This window comes from Salmo trutta, chromosome 19, assembly GCF_901001165.1.
Source record: "Salmo trutta chromosome 19, fSalTru1.1, whole genome shotgun sequence".
Taxonomy (NCBI): domain Eukaryota; kingdom Metazoa; phylum Chordata; class Actinopteri; order Salmoniformes; family Salmonidae; genus Salmo; species Salmo trutta.
In genome coordinates, this window is record NC_042975.1 from 25,108,999 (window position 1) to 25,132,689 (window position 23,691).

General features: G+C 41.6%; 1 pseudogene; it reads left to right on the forward strand.

Annotated features, from left to right (window-relative positions):
- LOC115155086 (probable ATP-dependent RNA helicase DDX10) overlaps positions 1 to 23,691 on the forward strand; it is a 47,253-nt pseudogene that overhangs the window by 18,446 nt on the left and 5,116 nt on the right.

Below are 23,691 nucleotides of genomic sequence, written 5' to 3' on the forward strand. Positions count from 1 at the left end.
CACACCTTGGTGCTAATTGAATTTGTATCTGGTCTGACCTTGCAAGTCTTAACTCAGTGTTCAGTCCCCATAAAATATATCATTGTAATATACTTTATTTTTCATTTTTTCATTTTCTTCTTGGCTTTCAAAATAGCATCGACCAAACACTACTCACTCAGTTCCAGGATGGATGGTGTCCTCAGGTCTCTGCTGTTTGTTTGCTAGAGCACCCTCCGTATTGCTTGGAAAAAGAACCTTGGAAGCAGTAATCTCTCCGGTTAATTTTGGTCAAAATTAGGTTGTAGGTTTGGAGTTTTGATCTAGAGTGAAGGCCATGCTGTGGAGGGTAGCATCTTGCATATGTACCTGCTGAAAAATCCAAGTTTATCTAACTCCAAATCTATCCTTTTGTAAAAAACATGTTGAAAAATGAGAGCTCACATGCAGCTGTCTCTCTCTCTCTCTGAGGGGGGTGTGTTCAATCATTTTTTTTAAATGTGCCAAATCAAAATACTGTATTTTCAATGTTCATGTTTGTCTTTCAATATTCATAAATTAATGTAAAACAAATATTTGTATCAAAATACTACTCATGTTACAGAGCAAGCCGTAAAGCTTCATATGACACAATTTTTGCTTTGTAGCACCTATAGATGAAAGTCTTAAAGGAGGCCTGGGTAAGGCCAAAATGTCATAAATACATTCTATAGATGACATTTTGTGAAATTCCCCCCCAAATCATGGTATTTTTTTGTCCTGGTTTCCTGAGGATTCACTTGTATACAGTCTTGCATGCTTTGCATGCGTTTTACTGACATTTTGGCTGGGCATTTAATCCATTAATATTAATGCCAATAGTAAACCAGACAGATGTTTTCACACGATGAAAATGTATTATTCGCGGGAAATTAAGTCTATAATGGTTATCAAAAGAAGTTCTTCATGATCTCTTTCTTCCTCTTGATTGTGAGGTTGGCCTGAGGGAAGCCGCGAGCTAATACGCTGCTTATCTAACTGAAAATCAACAGGACACAATTTCATTATAGAGAAGAGGGGGAGAGTAAGATGGGGGAGGATGGGGAGTTGGGGTTCTGGCTGGAGGAGTAGGTTAGCCTGCAGCAACGTATGTTATGGGATCTGTTTTGACTAAAAATAAGAAATGTACAGTAGACCTCACTTTGACACACATACCTCCAGTCCTCCTCTTGTGGTGAGAATTTTGTGTGCTGTTTTCAAGTGTGTTTGAGTGATCCGGTGTGAATTCATGCATGTTGTAGAGGTGACTGGTGATCTTGCCTGCGTAAGATGTTTGTTGGGGCTGTTGTGTGTGTGTGTGCGCGTGTGAGAGCTGGGCCGCCATGGTTTTATCAGCAAGCTGCAAGGTCGTCGGCTTCTCTCCACCTGGCAGAGTGACTGCGTGAGGAGAATGGGAATTACACTGGTGGTGGGGGGGGGGGGGGGGGGGATGGATGGATGGTGGTTAATGCGGCTTTACCCTCTCCTGTGTGTGTTTCAATGCATAGTGAGTCGTTCAGTGGAAAATCATCCCATTTCATCTCTCACTAATCTTATTTGTCCTGGCTAGTGTTGCAAAGTTTTGATCTCCCAACATCCGTAACATGCTGCTCAGTCATTCTTTCTGTTAAATCAACAACTGATTTTAGAATGAGGCGATTACTCTCTTGCCTAGGGACTTGATTTGTGCTCCTACATTACCAGTCAAAAGTTTGGACACACCTACTCATTCAAAGGTTTTTCTTTATTTTCACTATTTTCAACATTGTAGAATAATAGTGAAGACACCAACTATGAAATAACACATGGAATCATGTAGTAACCACAAAAGTGTAAAACAAATCAAAATATATTTTGTATTTGAGATTCTTCAAAGTAGTCACCCTTTGATTTGATGACAGCTTCAAGTCAGTATTTTTTTCTTTTTTTGTGAACTCGTTAATATGCACTATAAGGGCTCATTTCCTTTTCCCCGAAGTGCGCACTCATTCACTCCCCCCTCAAAATGAATGGACTGGTGGAAGAAATATGGTGGAAACTTACTCTTGCTAAACCCCATCTAGGGCTGTTGTGGTGACTGTGTTGCTGCCCCACCGGCAGTCCTCAGTCATGACTCGGGCAGTGGTGGTCACGAAATGTTGTCAGCCGGTGATTGTCAAGCAAATAACTGTCGCTCTCACTGTAATTGATCGTTAATTAACATAAACACATTTAGCATCTGCTGGCTTCCACACATTTTAACAAGTACAATAAATCCATGTAATACAGCCTACACCTTCACAATAAATCCATGATTTAATTTAGATGGGTCTAAAGAAGCATGATTTTGAAGAAAATGTCTTTCAGAAGAAAATAATAGCATACTCATAGTTGTCCTTATGTTAGGCCCTGATGTGGCTATGCCAAATGGCTGTGGGCTACACTAGTTCATTTAGCAGACAACATTCACCTAGAATTTCGTAGCATTATTTTATAGTATGAAGAATACAATTGAACAAAGCTGAATAAAATAGAAATATTTTATCCAAGCAATTTGAGGGAGTGTGCACATGCGTTGAGCGGTTAACTCAAATAGGTGCTCCTATATGCTTAATATAGAGTTATTAATGTAACTTTAGTTCTACAAACGTTGGCTATATGTTTTGATTTTTAATACATTGTAAGGCTGCATGATGAGATTCTAATGATTTGAAAAAATTAGCTTGAAAGGCATAAGCTCTGCTTTGTTTTTGCGCAGGCTGTACACACTACAATAGTCTGTCATTCACAATTTGACAAGCACTTGATAATGCCTCGAATTTCACGGCAGCATCCCCTTTGGCCGTAATGCACCCAAAAAAATCCATGCCTTTGCAGCCTGGAGTGCTGCGTTGTGCCCTTCTCCCTGAGTGCTGTGCAATCCAAAGCGCTTGTAACTAACATATCACTAGCATTAAAACAAGTTTTTCCGAAAAGTGGCTCACGCTACTGATCAGAACGTTTTAGCTTGAAATGTTGATAAACTATTAGGCTATTTCTTCACATAAGAGCAGCAATGTGCACATGGCAGTAGGCTATAAGCGCGAATGTACCATTAGCGGGAAAATTACATTATCAAAAGTTACCTTAACCTCTCTAGGGGGTGTGGGACGCTACCGTCCCACCTGGCCAACATCCAGTGAAATTGCAGAGCGCCAAATTCAAAAACAGAAGTACTCATTATAAAAATTAATGAAACATACAAGTGTTATACACCGGTTTAAAGATTAAATTATTGTTAATCCAACCATGGTGTCAGATTTCAAAAAGGCTTTACGGCGAAAGCAAACCATGCGATTATCTGAGAACAGTGCCCAGCAGACAAATCATTACAAACAGTAACCAGCCAAGTAGACGAGTAAAACAAGTCAGAAATAGCGATAAAATTAATCACTTACCTTTGATGATATTCATATGGTTACACTCACAAGACTCCCAGTTACCCAATAAATGTTTGTTTTGTTCGATAAAGTCCCTCGTATCCAAAAACCTTCATTTTGTTAGCGTGTTTTGTTCAGTAATCCACTGTCTCAAACAACATCCGGTGAAATAGCAGAGCATGAAACTCAACAAAACAGAAATTATCATAATAAACATACATAAAAGATACAAATGTTATACACCAGCTTAAAGATAAACTTCTTGTTAATCCAACCGCTGTGTCAGATTTCAAAAAGGCTTTACGGCGAAAGCAAACCATGCGATTATCTGAGAACAGCGCCCAGCAGACAAATCATTACAAACAGTTAGCAGCCAAGAAGAGGAGTAACAAAAGTCAGAAATAGCGATAAAATGTATCACTTACCTTTGATGATCTTCATATGGTTGCACTCCCAAGACTCCATGTTACACAATAAATGTTCGCTTTGTTCGATAAAGTCCCTCTTTATATTCAAAAACCTCCGTTTTGTTGGTGCGTTTTGTTCAGTAATCCATTGGAACAAAGCGCGGTCACAACAGACTAAAAAGTACCTTAAAAGTTCATAGAAACATGTCAAACGATGTTTATAATCAATCCTCAGGTTGTTTTTGTCGTAAATAATCGATCATATTTCAACCAGACAATAGCTTCGTCAATAGAAAAGGAGAAACAAGAAAGGCGCACTCCTGGTCATGCGCTGGACTCATGTCTGGAAATTTCCACTGTCCTCTCATTGAAAGTGGTGTTTGTCCCTCATTTTTCAGAGTAAAAGCCTGAAACAATGCCTAAAGACTGGCCACATGTAGTGGAAGCCATAGGGATCGTGAACTGGGTCATAAGTCTTTGTATGGTGGATAGGCTTTCAATGGAAAAACAGGCATTTCAAATAGCACTTCCTGGATGGATTTTCCTCAGGTTTTCGCCTGACATATCAGTTCTGTTATACTCACAGACATTATTTTAGAGTGTTTTCTATCCAAATCTACCAATTATATGCATATCCTAGCTTCTATCCTAGCAGTTTACTTTGGGCACGCTTTTCATCCAAAATTACGAATGCTGCCCCCTACCCTAGTGAGGTGAAATGCAATTATGCATTTATGGTGAAACTTTAACCCTTTCACACGTACCATCACACTGGTGTGATCTTTCTACAGTGTTCCCTGTAGCTACGATCACACCAGTGAGATTAGAACACTTATTTAGAACGGCCAGTTTCGAATGAGGCAACAATCAGCATTTGAGCTGGCCACACTGTTTTTTTCAGAAACATTTTGCACAAACACAGTCCTTACAAAGTTATGTCCAGAATGTGAGCGGTTTATTTTTGGATGCAATGTACAGACATTCGCATATCTACAGCATAACACAATCATCCAAACCGGAACAATGTAGGCTACTTTTGTCCTAGCGCTAACTGAGGAAAGATTGACGTAACACAAGCGGTCCTATTTGTATAACTCTCAGCTGACATAAACTACAAAATGAATTAGCTAATAGAAATGACTATTTATAATTAATCACATCACGGGTGAGCTCACCATTGATCGAGATAATTGCGTAAAACACTCTAGAAATCGAAAGTAATCCGACGATGGGTAGTTTCTGCGTGCTGCCATGCTTTTCTTTTCTCACAGAAACCAAAGATAAGAGAAGACAACATGAGTTTGGTCTGTTTATAGTATGCGTGTTGAAGGGGGTGTGTCATCTACCATCGTTCACATCACACCATTCATTTCCGGAAGTTCTCCAAAAATGTGTGAACTCTTACTCACCTAATTTTGTTATAACATCTTTGGTCCGACCCAGAATGCATTGTATGTCAACAAACATGGCTCCACACACAGCTGGAATTAGCTTAGCTCATCACAATCAGTACAACCTTCAATAAAGTTTTTTTACACACACATTTGCCCATTACAATCTATGCAAGAATCGGGAATGTATGATTTTCCACTGTCCCGACAAAAATGTATGATTTGTCGGGACAGTGGAATCGGGAATGTATGAATTGAAAACAGTAAATGTATAAATAATTACTACACAAAACATTTTCTGATAGTGATTTATTGATACAAGTGGTGCGTGTCGGCAGTCAATTACGTAACCTCTCACTCCCACTCGGAGCCATTCAGTGTTGTTGTTTATGTATGTAGCTAGTGAGCTAAGCTGTAGCATTAGAAATGTCTTTCAAAAGGAGACAACTCACAAATGCGGAAATTCTGGAGATTTTTTTATTTATTTTGACAATGAGTCTGAAAGTCAGGAATCAGATTCTGACAGTGAGGAGCTGCCCCCCAAAATTGTAGCAATTGAGAACCCTGAATCTGAGGACTCCTTGTCCACTAATGAAGTCCCAGGTCCCTTTGAAGATGCTGGTGGTGATGGAGGCAGACCGACAGTGGATGAAGTACAGGAGTTCTGTGGTAGCTGGAAGGCTGCCAGCCATTTCACCCCTCCTGGCCCTGCTGTTTGCTTTGATGAGTCCCACTCTGGAGTGCAACGTCCCTTGCCATTTCTATCTGAGGCAGAGTGCTTCAAGTTGTTTCTGACAGAGGAGCTGGTGGGAGACGTAGTAGAGGAGACCAATCGCTATGTCTTAGAGCTACAAGAGAAGAGGGAGCCAGGAGTGAGGGGGGAACTTGCTAAATGGGTGACAACCACAATTAGTGAAATGTATACCTTCCTGGTGACGACAGTCCTTCTCATGGGGATAGTAAAGAAAAACTCCCTAAGAGACAACTGGAGCACAGATCCTATGTTTGCAACTCCCTTCTTTGCCACCCTCTTTTCTCAAGACCGCTTCCTAGTTCTGCTGCGATGCCTGCATTTCGTCAACAATACTACTGCCATCCTAAATGACCCGTTATACAAAATAAGAAATGTTTTTATCAGCATTTGGTCGGGTCTTTGTGCCACAAGGACCATTGCATTGATGGACACCTGATTTTAGGGAAAGGTAGGCTGGCGTTCCGTCAATATATTCCCACCAAAAGGCACAGGTTTGGGGTCAGGTTTTTGTCATGTGCGACATGAAGACAGGATTTGTCCAGGACGTTATAGTTTACACAGGATCCACCACTGACATCCAACATTATGTGGGGCTTGTGGTGTCCGGGTCCGTGGTGATGACCATGCTGGCGCCTCATCTCAGTAAGGGATACACTTTGTATGTGGAAAATTGGTAAGGCAGTCCCACACTCTTCCAGCATCTGCTCTCCAACAGCACAGGGGCCTGTGGCACAGTCAGGTCGAACAGGAAGGGGATGCAGGAAGATGCAGAGAGACGAGGCAGAGTTCAAGGAGAACGGTCAACAGCTGGCAGTAAAGTGGCATGACAAACGAGATGTCCATGTCCTCTCCACTGTCTATACAGCAACCATGTCGGCCACAGGGAAGGTGGACCACCTGACGGGAGAGAGAAAAATCAAACCAGACGGTGTGCTTGACTATAACCTCAAAATAGGGGCAGTGGATAAGGCAGATATGATAAAAAGCTTTGTGGAATACACTTGGAAAACGACCAAGTGGTATAAAAAATATGTTTTTCCATCATATCGCCGCTGCCGTCATTGGCACATAGTTCATCGCCAACTAATAGGTGAGATGATTACTGAACAAGGTATTTTCTGTTATTGGATGTACAGTTAACATGCAAATCACACACAGAAACTATTAGCGTAATAAGGCACTTACTTTGATAGAAACGCAGCCTTGATTTGTACCAGGGTGTCTGTAGTGACGCCTCTAGCACTGAGATGCTGTGCCTTAGACCGCTGCACCACTTGGGAGTCATAAGGCCAGGGTAGCTTCAAAATACAACACATGCTAATACTTCTGACGCAATTAGCATTGTTTTACAGAGGTAATAGAAGAATGTAGCTAGCTACATAAGCACAATGAATATAACACCATAAAGGTTATGAAATGAGTAACGTTACCTCACGTGTCCGCGGTTATAAGGAATATACACAAATATACTATGCTCCATACATAGTGAGCTACAGTAGAAACGACATACAGAAACTATTATAACGTAATAAGGCACTTACTTTGATAGAAACGCACACATTTCCAAAGTTATTATTGGTAACGAAAACAATGACTGCGATGCGGGCAACAGACGGAAAATGTGAACACGAGTGCAGATCCTGTTCTGACGGGACATGTGCAAATGTCTGCAGATTTGAACCGCACAAACAATTGCGAAGTGCTTGGGGAATTTTGTCCGGGTCAGAAATGTCAAAAATATTAATTGCCCGCAAAAGTAAAAATAACTAGTTTTATGTGAATGAATGAGGTGGCGGAACACACCTCAATTCAAACTGTTCTTAGAAAATAACGTGTAAGAAAATAATTTTAAATTGACAAATTGAAAACAGCCTATAACTAAAAACAAGCTGCGTGCCTTGGTTTGAGGGCAACGCGGATTAAATGTACTGTTGCGTAACAATCACATTCTGGAATGGAGAGAACGTTCTAGCATCAGGTGCATAAAACAACTCGCACTGGGGCGACTGTTGAAGATATTTGGAACTCACGTATGAAAGGGTTAAACTCACGTGCTACTTATATATGCCAGTTAGGCTCTACACCCCTTGTAACGCGGATTAATGTGCTTAATTTTAAGAAGTTATTTGGCCACTTTAGTTGTGATACAAACCTTATTCAAACATATACGCCTATGGGCTACATGTGGTGTGCGACTGATTCAAAGAAGTTGCAAAAAACAAGGCAGTTTCTTATGCTGGGCATAATTCACAAGTGATAGGCTAATATTGTCACCCATCAGACTATTCTTGAATTCTTGAACACATGCGATGACATCACCTGGTTTCAATGATGTTTCTAGAGACAATATCTCTTTCATCATCACTCAATGCCTAGGTTTACCTCCACTGTATTCACATCCTACCACACCTTTGTCTGTACACTATACCTTGAATCTATTTTATCACTCCCAGAAACCTGCTCCTTTTACTCTCTGTTCCGGATGTCCTAGACGTCCTATTCTCCTGGCTTTTAGCAGTACCCTTATCCTACTCCTCCTCTGTTCCTCTGGCGTAGTAGAGGTGAATCCAGGCCCTGTAGTGCCTAGCTCCACTCCTATTCCCCAGGCGCTCTCTTTTGAGGACTTCTGTAATCGTAAAAGCCTTGGTTTCATGCATGTTAACATTAGAAGCCTCCTCCCTAAGTTTGTTTTATTTACTGCTTTAGCACACTCTGCCAACCCGGATGTCTTAGCCGTGTCTGAATCCTGGCTTAGGAAGACCACCAATAGCTCTGAAATCTCCATCCCTAACTACAACATTGTCAGACGGGCGGTGTTACAATCTACTGCAGAGAGAGCCTGCAGAGTTCTGTCCTACTATCCAGGTCTGCACCCAAACAATTTGAACTTCTACTTTTACGCCTGCTATAGACCACCCTCTGCCCCCAGCTGTGCTCTGGATACCATATGTGAACTGATTGCCCCCCATCTATCTTCAGAGCTCGTGCTGCTAGGTGACCTAAACTGTGACATACTTAACACCCCGGCCATCCTACAATCTAAGCTTGATGCCCTCAATCTCACACAAATTATCAATGAACCTACCAGGGACAACCCCAATGCCGTCAACAAGGGCACCCTCATAGATATCATCCTAACCAACTTGCCCTCTAAATACACCTCTGCTGTTTTCAACCAAGATCTCAGCGATCACTGCCTCATTGCCTGCATCCGTAATGGGTCAGCGGTCAAACGACCTCCACTCATGACTATCAAACGCTCCCTGAAACACTTCAGCGAGCAGGCCTTTCTAATCGACCTGGCCCGGGTATCCTGAAAGGATATCGACCTCATCCCATCAGTAGAGGATGCCTGGTTATTTTTTTAAATGCCTTCCTCTCCATCTTAAATAAGCATGCCCCATTCAAGAAATGTAGAACCAGGAACAGATATAGCCCTTGGTTCTCTCCAGACCTGACTGCCCTTAACCAACACAAAAACATCCTGTGGCGTTCTGCATTAGCATCGAACAGCCCCCGTGAAATGCAGCTTTTTAGGGAAGTTAGAAACCAATATACACAGGCAGTTAGAAAAGCCAAGGCTAGCTTTTTCAAGCAGAAATTTGCTTCCTGCAACACAAACTCAAAAAAGTTCTGGGACATTGTAAAGTCCATGGAGAATAAGAGCACCTCCTCCCAGCTGCCACTGCACTGAGGATAGGAAACTCTGTCACCACCGATAAATCCACTATAATTGAGAATTTCAATAAGCATTTTACTACGGCTGGCCATGCTTTCCACCTGGCCACCCCTACCGCGGTCAACAGCACTGCACCCCCCACAGCAACTCGCCCAAGCCTTCCCCATTTCTCCTTCTCCCAAATCCAGTCAGCTGATGTTCTGAAAGAGCTGCAAAATCTGGACCCCCACAAATCAGCCGGGCTAGACAATCTGGACCCTTTCTTTCAAAAATTATCTGCCGAAATTGTTGCAACCCCTATTACTAGCCTGTTCAACCTCTCGTGTCGTCTGAGATTCCCAAAGATTGGAAAGCAGCTGCGGTCATCCCCCTCTTCAAAGGGGGGGATACTCTTGACCCAAACTGCTACAAACCGATATCTATCCTACTCTGCCTTTCTAAGGTCTTCGAAAGCCAAGTTAACTAACAGATCACCGACCATTTCGAATCCCACCGTACCTTCTCCGCTATGCAATCTGGTTTCAGAGCTGGTCATGGGTGCACCTCAGCCACGCTCAAGGTCCTAAACGATATCTTAACCGCCATCTATAAGAAACAGTACTGTGCAGCCGTATTCATTGACCTGGCCAAGGCTTTCGACTCTGTCAATCACCACATCCTCATCGGCAGACTCAACAGCCTTGGTTTCTCAAATGATTGCCTCGACTGGTTCACCAACTACTTCTCCGACAGAGTTCAGTGTGTCAAATCTGAGGGCCTGTTGTCCAGGCCTCTGGCAGTCTCTATGGGAGTGCCACAAGGTTCAATTCTTGGGCCGACTCTCTTCTCTGTATATATCATGTATATCATGATGTCGCTCTTGCTGCTGGTGAGTCTCTGATCCACCTCTACGCAGACGACACCATTCTGTATACTTCTGGCCCATCTTTGGACACTGTTAACAACCCTCCAGACGAGCTTCAATGGCATACAACTCTCCTTCCGTGGCCTACAACTGCTCTTAAATACAAGTCAAACTAAATGCATGCTCTTCAACCGATCGCTGCCTGCACCTACCCGCCCGTCCAGCATCACTACTCTGGACGGTTCTGACTTCGAGTATGTGGACAACTACAAATACCTAGGTGTCTGGTTAGGCTGTAAACTCTCCTTCCATACTCACATAAAACATCTCCAATCCAAAGTTAAATCTAGAATTGGCTTCCTATTTCGCAACAAAGCATCCTTCACTCATGCTGCCAAACATACCCTCGTAATACTGACCATCTTACCAATCCTCGACTTTGGCGATGTCATTTACATAATGGCCTCCAACACCCTACTCAACAAATTGGATGCAGTCTATCACAGTGCCATCCGTTTTGTCACCAAAGCCCCATATACTACCCACCACTGCGACCTGTACGCTCTCGTTGGCTGGCCCTCGCTTCATACTCGTCGCCAAACCCACTGGCTCCAGGTCATCTACAAGACCCTGCTAGGTAAAGTCCCACCTTATCTCTGCTCGCTGGTCACCATAGCTGCACCCACCCGTAGCACGCGTTCCAGCAGGTATATCTCACTTGTCACCCCCAAAGCCAATTCTTCCTTTGGCCGCCTCTCCTTCCAGTTCTCTGCTACCAATGTCTGGAACGAACTACAAAAATCTCTGAAACTGGAAACACTTATCTCCCTCACTAGCTTTAAGAACCAGCTGTCAGAGCAGATCACTGCACATGTACATAGCCCATCTATAAATAGCCCAAACAACTACCCCATCCCCTACTGTATTTATTTATTTATTTATTTATTTATTTTGCTCCTTTGCACCCCAGTATTTCTAATTTGCACACTCATCTACTGTCAAATCTACCATTTTTGTGTTTTAATTGCTATATTGTATTTACTTCGCTACCATGGCCTATTTATTGCCTTTACCTCCCTTATCTCACCTCAGTTGCTCACAATGTATATAGACTTATTTTTCTACTGTATTATTGACTGCTACAGACCTATATTTTACTCCATGTGTAACTCTGTTGTTATGTGTCGAACTGCATTGCTTTATCTTGGCCAGGTCGCAGTTGTAAATGAGAACTTGTTCTCAACTTGCCTACCTGGTTAAATAAAGGTGAAATAAAATAAATAAAGAATGAATCTTGTCTTTACATATACTAAATAATATATGTGTGAATTTTGTTTTGATTTAGAATGTACAAATCTCATGCACCTGTCTAGAAACAGGGGTAGCAGGAAAAAATACATGTCATCTATGCACTGAAATAGTGAATAGAGGACGCTTTTCCTGTGGTTCATTTTCTTGCAAGCATATTAGAGCTTATGCATAAGCATAGGCCTATATATGATCCCAAGCCTCCCCCAAAATAAAAATATGAACTGAATTAAAATGTTTGTGCCGTTGTAAAATACATAGCTTACCACATATTACACATGGCAGAAAAGCATTTCAAAACAAGCTAGCCACAATAAGGATTAGGCTCAATAGTGGACTTTGCGGTTAGCCTTCAAAATAAAAGTATGTAATTGACAGTGAAACAAATAGTAGAATTATGCATTACTTTTATTCTGAAGGCTAACTGCAAAGTCCACTATTGTGGCTAATCCTTATTGTGGCTAGCTTCACATAGATGGGTCTGACCACCATTAATAAAATAAAAACTGTCTTATAAATTAGGGCTATTTTAGATGATGACACCTAGCTATATAGTTAGCTAGCTAACCATAGCTACTGAAACATTTTGTAATGTCATTGGGGAAGAACATTGTTTGCATCCATGACCTAGCTAGCTTTTATATGACCAGCACTGTAGGTGCTCGAGACAACTTTACCAGCATCATAGCTAGAGGTCGATCGATTATGATTTTTCAACGCCGATACCGATTATTGGAGGACCAAAAAAAGCCGATACGGATTAATCGGACGATTTTTAAAAAATGTATTTATTTGTAATAATGACAAATACAACAATCCTGAATGAACACTTTTAGTTTAACTTAATATAATACATCAAAATCAATTTAGCCTCAAATAAATAATCAAACCTGTTCAATTTGGTTTAAATAATGCAAAGACAAAGTGTTGGAGAAGAAAGTAAAAATGCAATATGTGCCATGTAAAAAAGCTAACGTTTAAGTTCCTTGCTCAGAACATGAGAACATATGAAAGCTGGTGTTTCCTTTTAACATGAGTCTTCAGTATTCCCAGGTAAGAAGTTTTAGGTTGTAGTTATTATAGGGCTATTTCTCTCTATACCATTTGTATTTAATATACCTTTGACTATTGGATGTTCTTATAGGCACTTTAGTATTGCCAGTGTGTCAGTATAGCTTCCGTCCCTCTCCTAGCCCCTACCTGGCTCGAACCAGGAACACATCGACAACAGCCACCCTCGAAGCATCGTTACCCATCGCTCCACAAAAGCCGCGGCCCTTGCAGAGCAAGGGGAACAACTACTTCAAGGTCTCAGAGCGAGTGACGTCACCGATTGAAACGCTATTAGCGCGCACCCCGCTAACTAGCTCGGCAGTTGATAGACTTGAAGTCATAAACAGCTCAATGCTTGAAGCACAGCGAAGAGTTGCTGGCAAAAGCACGAAAGTGCTGTTTGAATGAATGCTTACGAGCCTGCTGCTGCCTACCACCACTCAGACTGCTATATCAAATCATATACTTAATTATAACATAATAACACACAGAAATACGAGCCTTAGGTCATTAATATGGTCAAATCCGGAAGCTATCATTTCGAAAACAAAACGTTTATTCTTTCAGTGAAATACGGAACCGTTCCGTATTTTATCTAACGGGTGGCATACGTAAGTCTAAATATTGCTGTTACATTGCACAACCTTCAATGTTATGTAAAATTCTGGCAAATTATTTCGCAACGAGCCAGGCGTCCCAAACTGTTGCATATACCCTGACTCTGCGTGCAATGAACGCAAGAGAAGTGACACAATTTCCCTAGTTTAATATTGCCTGCTAACCTGGATTTCTTTTAACTGAATTTGCAGGTTTAATAAAATATACTTCTGTGTATTGATTTTAAGAAAGGCATTGATGTTTATGGTTGGGTACATTCGTGCAACGATTGTGCTTTTTTTCGCAAATACGCTTTTGTTAAATCATCCCCCGTTTGGCGAAGTTGGCTGTCTTTGTTAGGAATAGTCTTCACACAGTTCGCAACGAGCAAGGCGGCCCAAACTGCTGCATATACCCTGACTCTGTTGCACAGAACAGAAGTGACACAATTTTCCTAGTTAAAAGAAATTCATGTTAGCAGGCAATATTAACTAAATATGCAGGTTTAAAAATATATACTTGTGTATTGATTTTAAGAAAGGCGTTGATGTTTATGGTTAGGTACACATTGGTGCAACGAGAGGGATTTGTTTTGCGAATGCCGTTTGGCGAAGTAGGCTATGATTCAATGATAAATTAACAGGCACCGCATCGATTATATGCAACGCAGGACAAGCTAGATAAACTAGTAATATCATCAACCATGTGTAGTTAACTAGTGATTATGTTAAGATTGATTGTTTTTTATAAGACGCGTTTAATGCTAGCTAGCACCTTACCTCGTTTTCTGTTCTTCGAAATACATTTTCTTCATATCATGTTTCTTTAGACCTGCCTAAAAAACTTGAGTTGGCACACACCCAGACATTTTTTTTGTGTGGAGGTGCTGCCTAACGGCGAATAAACTATCAAAATAAAGAGTCGCACACTCCGTATATAAACTCCCTGTAATTTATTGGGTATTTACCAACGTTTCGGCATCACTGTGCCTTCTTCAGGCAACCTGAAGACCTGCCTAAAATAAATCATGCATTTATTGTGATGGTGTATATTCAATTGATTTATTCAACTTTTTAAAATTATGTTCCAAAGGCACACATCAGTGGCCTGTATGCGTGGAGGCCTGGAGATGCTAAACATGCTTAATTAATGGTCAATTACCATGAGACCGACAGTCTTTTGCTTGACAATAACCGGCTGAACATTTTAATGACCGCCATGCCCTACACTCATGCAGTGGCTTTTATATCCATTTGCGGAGGGAGCAAGTTCACTGAGCGGAGGTGTAGGGAATTGGAATGCAGCCATTGTTCCTACTTCAAAACAAACACCTTGGCTGGTGGTTGTTAATGTTGTCATTGGACAGTTAGGGGGGACAGTTACTCATTTCCGTCATCCCTACTATATTATCCCCCTTCAGTCTCCTTTGGCGTCTGTGACACTGAGGCGGGCAATGGAGAAGAAAGGTGACCTTTTGATGTTCCCACTCTCTCCTGCAGAGTTGCCTGGCACAGAGGGCTGTGTTGCCAGTCAGAGGTGTTCACTAGACCCTTGGAGAAGTCCATCCATTATAGTGCTACAAATGGACTTAGCGGGATAGCTTTTTCAAAGAAGATTATAGTGCTAAGTCCATGTTTTCGATATAATGACATGCTGTGACTTAAATAGCATTGACTTTGGGGTTTGTTGCTGAACTGGGAAAAGTTTTGTTACCGACCATGTCCACTCTAATAACCTTTGTGTCAGTGTGTTTCTATCCATGTAGGTGTCCATGCATCTGTGACCTTTTCACTGATTTAATCCATTTTACAAATGTAATGCTATGTCAATTCACCAAATATTTAAATGTTTTATTTTCTTATTTTGTCAGGGTGAACCCAGAGAAGCTGACAAGCGTGCAGCAGAAGCTGGAGGCCTCCTGGCCCAAGAGAAGGAAGAGAAGGAGCGAGCGCAGAGGGTCAGTGTCCTAGAGGGGGCGGTGAGGGCAAGGGGTTGAGATGAATCAGCGGGCAAGTCAGTAGCCTTCCAGGACAGGAGTTGTTCATTTCACCTATAGTGCTTTCACCCATAAAATTGAGATTTGGCACCTGCATTCTCCATTATTTACATTTTTGACTAAATGACAAAAATGCGATGGAAAATCGAAATTGCCTCTTATGCACCAACAGTGTGTTTTTGGCTTTGTCACTAACAACCTCGCCGCCTAGATGGTACGATTTGTTATTCCCATTTCTTTTGAACTCAAAACAATGTGATTTTACACCATTTTGTGAGGCGTCAGGTTGTTTCATCTTCAGCCTCTAATCATAATTTGAGACTGGCTTCACATTTCTCCTGAGGAGAGAGCCCACTCAAAGAGAAAAGAGGGGCCCTTATCACCATCTTGCACCATCCAGTGTGATTCATCGCCTCCCTCGGCTGGCTGTTATTGTTAGAGAAGATGGCTGGCGTCAATATATCGCTCACCTTTCCATCTCCCTCTCTCTCGCTTTCTTTCTCTGTGTAGTGTTTTGTCTCCTACCTGCGCTCCGTCTACCTACGAAGAACAAAGACGTCTTTGATGTGTTCCAGCTCAAGCTCCAGGTGTACGCAGCGTGAGTAAGATGGAGACGGGCCATTTTGAGCTCTTAGCTGTCGACCGGTGCAGGAGCATTTTCTTCATATGTTGTAATTGTTCACGTCTTCCCAGTTCCCAATACTGACAGACTGTAAGCCAGGCCACAATATGCCTGTTATTTGTGCATGTGATGGTACTCAGACAGTACATCATTATGTAGGATGTCCGCAAGGGCTGTGGCGGTCATGAAATTTCGTCAGCTGGTGATTGTCAAGCAAATAACTGCCAGTCTCACGTTAATTAATATAAACACATTTAGCATCTTTTGGCTTCTACATGTAGCCTACGAGGCACTGATGCAGACCTTTGGGATATCTACATTTTAATAAGTCTAGTAAATCCATTTAATATAACCTACACCCTCATAATAAATCAATTATTTTAGACTGGTCTAAAGAAACATGATATGAACAAAATGTAGTATATTTCAGAAGAACACATTAGCATACTCTTGAGTTGCCCTGATCTGGCTATGCCATATGGCTGTGGGCTACATTAGTTCATTTAGCAGACATGATTTGCTTAGAATTCTGTGGCATTATTTTATAGTATGAAGAATACAATTGAACATAGCTGAATAAAATAAAAAGGATGTTTTCTCCAAATAATTTCTGAGGGAGTGCACAAATGCGGCTATTCTGTGTTCAGCGGTTAACAAAGAAACAGGTCCTCCTATATTCTTAGTTTAGTTATTTATGCAACTTTAGTTGTGATACAAATGTTGGGCTATACAGTGCATTCGGAAAGTATTTAGACCCCTTGACTTTTTCCACATTTTGTTACGTTACAGCCTTATTCTAAAATTTATGATTTTTTTTCTATCAATCTAGTCACAATACCCCATAATGACAAAGTGAAACAGGTTTTTAGAAATGTTGGTAAATTTAGTAACAATAAAAAACGGATACCTTATTTACGTAAGTATTCAGACCCTTTGCTTTGAGACTCAAAATTGAGCTCTGGTGCGTCCTGTTTCCATTGGTCATCCTTGATGTTTCTACAACTTGGAGTCCACCTGTTGTAAATTCAATTGATTTGACATGATTTGGAAAGGCAGATGCCTGTCTATATAAGGTCCCTCTGTTGACAGTGCATGTCTGAGCAAAAACCGGTCGAAGGAATTGTCCGTAGTGCTCCGAGACAGGATTGTGTCGAGGCACAGATCTGGGGAAGGGTACCAAAACATTTCTGCAGCATTTAAGGTCCCCAAGAACACCATGGTCTCCATCATTCTTAAATGGAGGAAGTTTGGAACCACTGAGACTCTTCCTAGAGCTGGCCGCCCGGCCAAACTGAGCAATCGGGGGAGAAGGGCCTTGGTCAGGGAGGTGACCAAGAACCTGATGGTCACTCTGACAGAGCTCTAGAGTTCCTCTGTGGAGATGGGAGAACCTTTGTCAGAACAGAAATTACAAGATTATATTCTAATACTGGTATGGCGTCAAATGGTGGAACAGAATAGGGGGTTCTTAGAACACTTTCATCTGTGTGTGTTCTACTGAGGATGGGCCTCTGATTTAATGCTGACAGAAGCTTTACTGTGTCTTTGGGTCATAATCCTAACAATACTGCATTCCATAGCATGAGTTAATGTTTCTGTACTGGGGTACCAAGGGGAGATGGCTCCAGTATTGAGTTGGGGGCCAGACTCTGGTTTATTTACAATGAGATCAGTTTTTACAGCAGATACTGTTTGCTGTGAATTATTACTATCTTTCATACGAATCTTAACCTTGTGACCCATTCCATACATCTGTTTGTCATGAACATCCAGGAGGATGGACTTTGCTATAAAATGCTGTGGCTTAGTCCTTCTGGTTGGGCTCTCAACGAGTCACCTATGGGGGGCTCGTTGACAAGCTCCATTACTGCAGTAATTAAATAATAAAGTTTACTTGTTTTGATTATAAAAATTCCACGACACCTTCCAGAAGGACAACCATCTGCAGCACAACCATCTGCAGCACTGCAGCACTCCACCAATCAGGCCTTTTATGGTAGTGGCCAGAATGAAGCCACTTCTCAGTAAAAGGCACATAACAGCCTACTTGGACTTTGCCAAAAGGTACCTAAAGAAACAAGATTCTCTGGTCTGATAAAACCAAGATTGAACTCTTTTTGCCTGAATGCCAAGCGTAAAATCTGGAGGAAACCTGGCACCATCCCTACAGTGAAGCTTGGTGGCAACATCATGCTGTGGGGATGTTTTTTTGTGGCAGGGACTGATAAACTAGTCAGGATTGAGTGAAAGATGAACGGTGTAAAGTACAGTGAGGTCGTTGATTAAAATCTGCTCCAGAGCGCTCAGGACCTCCGACTGGGGTGAAGGTTCATCTTCCAACAGCACAATGACCCTAAGCACACAGCCAAGACAACGCAGGAGTGGCTTTGGGACAAGTCTCTGAATGTCCTTGAGTGGCCCAGCCAGAGCCAGACTTGAACCCGATCGAGCATCCCTGGAGAGACCTGAAAGTTGCTGTGCAACTTTCAGCTCCCCATCCAGCCTGACAGAATTTGAGAGGATCTGCAGAGAAGAATGGGAGAAACTCCCCAAATACAGGTGGGGCAAGCTTGTAGCGTCATACCCAAGAAGACTCGAGGCTGTAATCACTGCCAAAGGTGCTTCAATAAAGTACTGAGTGAAGGGTCTGAATACTTATGTAAATGTGATTGTATTTTTTTTTGCAAATGTGTAAAAAAAACTATGCTTTGTCATTAGGGGGTATTGTGGGTAGATTGAGGAAGAAAAACAATTCATCCATTTTAGAACAAAATTTGGACAATGTCAAGGTGTCTGAATACTTTCTGAATGCACTGTATGTTTGGATTTTTTATACATTCTAAGGCTGCATGATGCGACTCTAGTGATTTGAAAAAGTTGCATGAAAGGCATGAGCTCTGCTTTGTTTTGTACTAGGATTAAATGTCGGGCATTGTGAAAAACTGGGTTTAAATGTATTTGGCTAAGGTGTATGTAAACTTCCGACTTCAACTGTACATGTTTAAATCACCTTTGGCAAAGATTACAGCTGTGAGTCTTTCTGGGTAAATCAATAAGATTGTGAAACACCTGGATTGTGCAACATTTGCCAATTTATTATTATTTTTAAATTCTTCAAGCTCTGTCAACTTGGTTGCTGATCATTGCAAAACAACCATTTTCAGGTCTTGCCATATATTTTCAAGCAGTCTTAAGTCAAAACTGTAACTAGGCCACTCATGAACATTCACAGTCTTCTTGGTAAGCATTTCCAGTGTAGATTTGGCCTTGTGTTTTTAGGTTATTGTCCTTCTGAAAGATTAATTTCCCAGTGTCTGGTGGAAAGCAGACTGAACCATGTTTTCCTCTAGGATTTTTGTCTGCACTTAGCTCTGTTCTGTTTCTTTTTTTATTCTGGAAAAACTCCCAAATCCTTAATGATTACAAGGATACCCATAACATGATGCAGACACCACCATGCTTGAAAATATGAAGAGTGGTACTCAGTAATATGTTGGGGAAAATCCAATAAAACACCAACACTTTGTATTCAGGACAAAGAATGTATTGCTTTGCCAAATGTTTTGCAGTATTACTTTAGTGCCTTGTTGCAAACAGGATGCATGTATTTTATTCTGTGCAAGCTTCCTCCTTTTCACACTGTCAATTTAGGTTAGTATTGTATATCTACATTGTTGTTGATCCATCCTCAGTGATCTCCCATCACAGCTATTAAACTGTTTTAAAGTCACCATTGGCCTCCCGGGGTAGTCTCTGAGCTGTTGCCTTTCTCTCCAGCAACTGATTTAGGAAGGACGTCTGTATATTTGTAGTGACTGAGTGTATAGATACACCTTCCAAAGTGTAATTAATAACTTCAGCAATGTCTGCTTTTTATTTTTACCCATCTACCAATAGGTGCCCTTCTTTGCGAGCCATTGGAAAACCTCTCTGGTCATTGTGGTTGAATCTGTTTTGAGATTCACTGCTCAACTGAGGGACCTTACACATACACATAATTATATGTGTGTGGTACAAAGATGAGCAAGTCATTCAAAAATCATGTTAAAAACTATTATTGTACAGCATCCCGAGTGGCACAACGGTCCTAAGGCACTGCGTCGCAGTGTTGCGGCATCACTTCAGCCTGGGGTTCGATCCCCTCCCAGCCATGACCGGGAATCCAATAGGGCGCGGCACAATTGACCCAGCGTCGTCCGGGTTAGGGGAGGGTTTGGCCGGGGGGCTTTACTTGGCTTATCGCCATCAGTTGAACGGGTTAAGCGAGCAGGTGTTAAGAAGCGTGGCTTGGTGGGTCATGTTTTGGAAGACGCATGACTCAACTTTTTTATTTTTTTTATTTTTTGAAACAACATTATTGCCAAGTGAGTCCATGCGAATTTTGTGACTTGTTAAGCACATTTTTACACCTGAACTTATTTCGCTTGGCCATAGCAAAGGTATTGAATACTTATTTACTCAAGACATATTTAGCTTTTCATCTTTTATTAATTTGTAAAAGAATTCTAAAAATGTAATCACACTTTGACATTTTGGGGTATTGTGTGTAGATCAGTCAAAAAAATCTAAATTTAATCCATTTTAAATACAGGCTGTAACAACAAAATGTGGAAAAAGTCAAGGTGTGTGAATACTTTTTGAAGGCACTGTTATACAGTGCCAGATGGAAGTCTAAACACCCCTTGCACAGAATATAATATATTTTTTGATAGGGGGTGGTAATTATCCCAACTTTGAAAAATAAAACTCTACCCCAGGGTTAGGTATTAGAAGACTGAGGCAGTAGGGCTTCCTCTAACTTCTCATCTGGGCTTTGCTCCTTTGATGTTTCTTTTGACCCTGACAAACTCCCCAGTCCCTGCCGGTGACATGCATACCCATAACATAACATTGCATTCCCTCCACATTACTGGCCTGTATGACAAAGTGAAAAGAATTAAGCCTGTGTTTAAAAAAATCCACTCCGAATGATCCATTCTGTTTGCAACGAAGCCGTTAAATAATACTGCAAGATGACATGGCAAAGAAATGAACTTTTTGGCCTAAATGAAAAACTCCAGGCTTGGGTCAAATCCAATGCAACACGTGAAACCTAATATATTTTGGAGTATTGTTGTGGAGGCATCATGTTATGGGTATGCTTGTCACCGGCAGGGACTGGTTAGAGTTTGTCAGGATCAAAATAAATATGAAAGGAGCAAATCCCAGGTAAAAAGTTAGAGGAAACCCTAACCCTGGGTTATAGTTTTATTTTTCAAAGTTGTAATGGCTGCCAAAGGTGCTTCCACCAAGTATTAACTCTGAGCTGTGAAGACATACACAATCAAGACATCTTAGTTAGAAAACCTTTAAAAAATTGATACATTTTTTTAATCATTTTTCTTATGGACTAGTTTGTGTAGATTGGTACGAAATAATGCAATGTATTTCCTTTTGAGATAAAATTTTAAGGCAGCAAAATGTGAACTTTGCAAGGGATTGTGGACTTTCACTTGCGACTAGCTAGGTGCGCTTTTTTTTGTTGCATGCGTCTGTAGTCTCCAGTTGGACAAGCGGTTCAATTATTGCCCATCTCCAACCATCTGTTTTCTACGGAGTTGCCAACTTGCAAAGTCGTTGTCTCATATGCGATGCCCTGAGTCATTGGCGCTTGGTGTGCTTCAGCCTGGCTTTGCCCTGTATTTCTGTAGAGTTCCGTTGTTTATTAAACCTCCATCAAAGTTAGGTGCAACATGTTCCAGAAGGCTTAATGACTCCACTCTACACACACCTGGCAGTGGATGGATACTAGTTAATAATGTCAGATTTAATTCTGGCCAGATGGTTCCTCTCTGCTAGAGAGAGAACCGGTAAATCACTGTTTGCGCTGAGTGCCCACCTACAGGTATGTCCCTTAGCAGGGGATGTAGATGCTGAAGTGGTGACCTCATCACAGTAATCACTCTGGTTTGGGTGATGAGCTTATAACATAATTCAATGGCTGAGACTAAGCTGTCTGTTAAGTGAGGAGTAGGCAGCTACATCTCTTAAACCCCTACGCAAGTGCACACTTGTGTGACTCAGCTTATTACCTTTTTGCCCCTTTCTCAGGAATTGGAGTGGGCTGATTGAAATGCTCAGTTTTTCCTGGAGAAAAATGGGTTGTTCCAAGCTATTTGTTGCTTATATTTAGATTGCTGTGCACCTTGAGGCAAACAATTTGGGCTAGCTCCCATGTGAAGATAGGAATATAACATCCTGGTTTTCCCGCAAAAAAAATGACAGCCGTACGATAGAAACGGTTTGGAGAAGAAGAGTGTTTGAATAGAGGTCAGGGTGAGTTTAGCCATCTCCGGCTATCTCTTTCATTGACTCCTCTGCAGTGGGATAGTAATATGCTGTAGGTGGCAGGGTCACAGCTGTTGTAGTGTGCCTTCAGCTAGAGTGTGGGAGGCTGCGGAGTGGTGGTTTTCTTGTCAGACATGATTCACTGTCTTCAAATAGGGGAAGAAGATTTTATTTTTTGCTCTTCATCACTATAGATTCAGTGAAATACTCTAGGTAAATGTGGCTATCTACAGTCTCATGAGAGGCTTATGAGAGGCCGTGGGTCAGTTAAGGGTCTTTTGGGGCCATTGTTTATGAAATAATTCAAATGAACATGTCTTTGTTTGCCTAGGGGAGAAATGGTTTATAATATAGAGGAATTTCTTGACCTGAGGAAGTTAACTTTCCACATGAGTTGTAATGAGTATCCCAAAAAAACTTGCTAACTGTCAGTTTACACAGACTCCTAGAGAAGCTTTTCTCCCTGAAATACCTGCCGTCTCTTCAGACCATATACTTCACCTCCAGCATGTGACAATAATTAGGCTGATTTGTGCCACTGTCACTATCGCGGTCTGGACGCTATGGCTGGGGATGCTTTTACCTCCTCTATCGAGATCCGGGTGACTTCACTTGTCACCCCATCTTTTCAATACAGCTGGCAGGGTCTGTTCAGCTCAATTACCTCTGAAATTGTCATTGTACCAGGAGAAACAAAAAGCCCCCAACATTTCTTCTGTCGCTGGCCTTATCCTGCCCTAGAGGGGCTTAGAAGCTCCTTCAGATAGTGTTTCAAGAATTATGGGTGGTATTGATGTTGTGGGTGGTATTGATGTTTTAAAATGTCAATCATGTCAATGACTGCCGTCTTCTGGCACAAGGTATCTAGCATATTCATAACATTCTACTAATTTCACGGTTTAACCAAAAACGTTAGGGTCAATCAGGGTTTTTGTATGCTCCATCATTGGATAACGTAAAATAAACGTAATTATTTTCTTCACACGTGGATGTCATCATTCATTTTTGGTCTGAGGTGGTGATAGCTTAACATAATAACACATCCTTCATTGTGTCCTTTTAAATGTAGCTTTGTGAGTATGAGATTGATTGAGGCAATCTTGTGAGAGCAGCCCCCTCAGCCTGCAATAACAATCTCAGGGAAGGACATAAGTCCGTTGACAGTCCTCTTTGTCAAATGACACCTTTCATTGGGAACGAACCGCATGGCAATTCCATTATGCTAATTGCATCCTTGTCGTCCTCTCACACCCTTACTTTGAGAAGAAACCGTCTCCTGCCAAACGCAAATCCCCTTGGACATCGCGTTGTAGGTCTC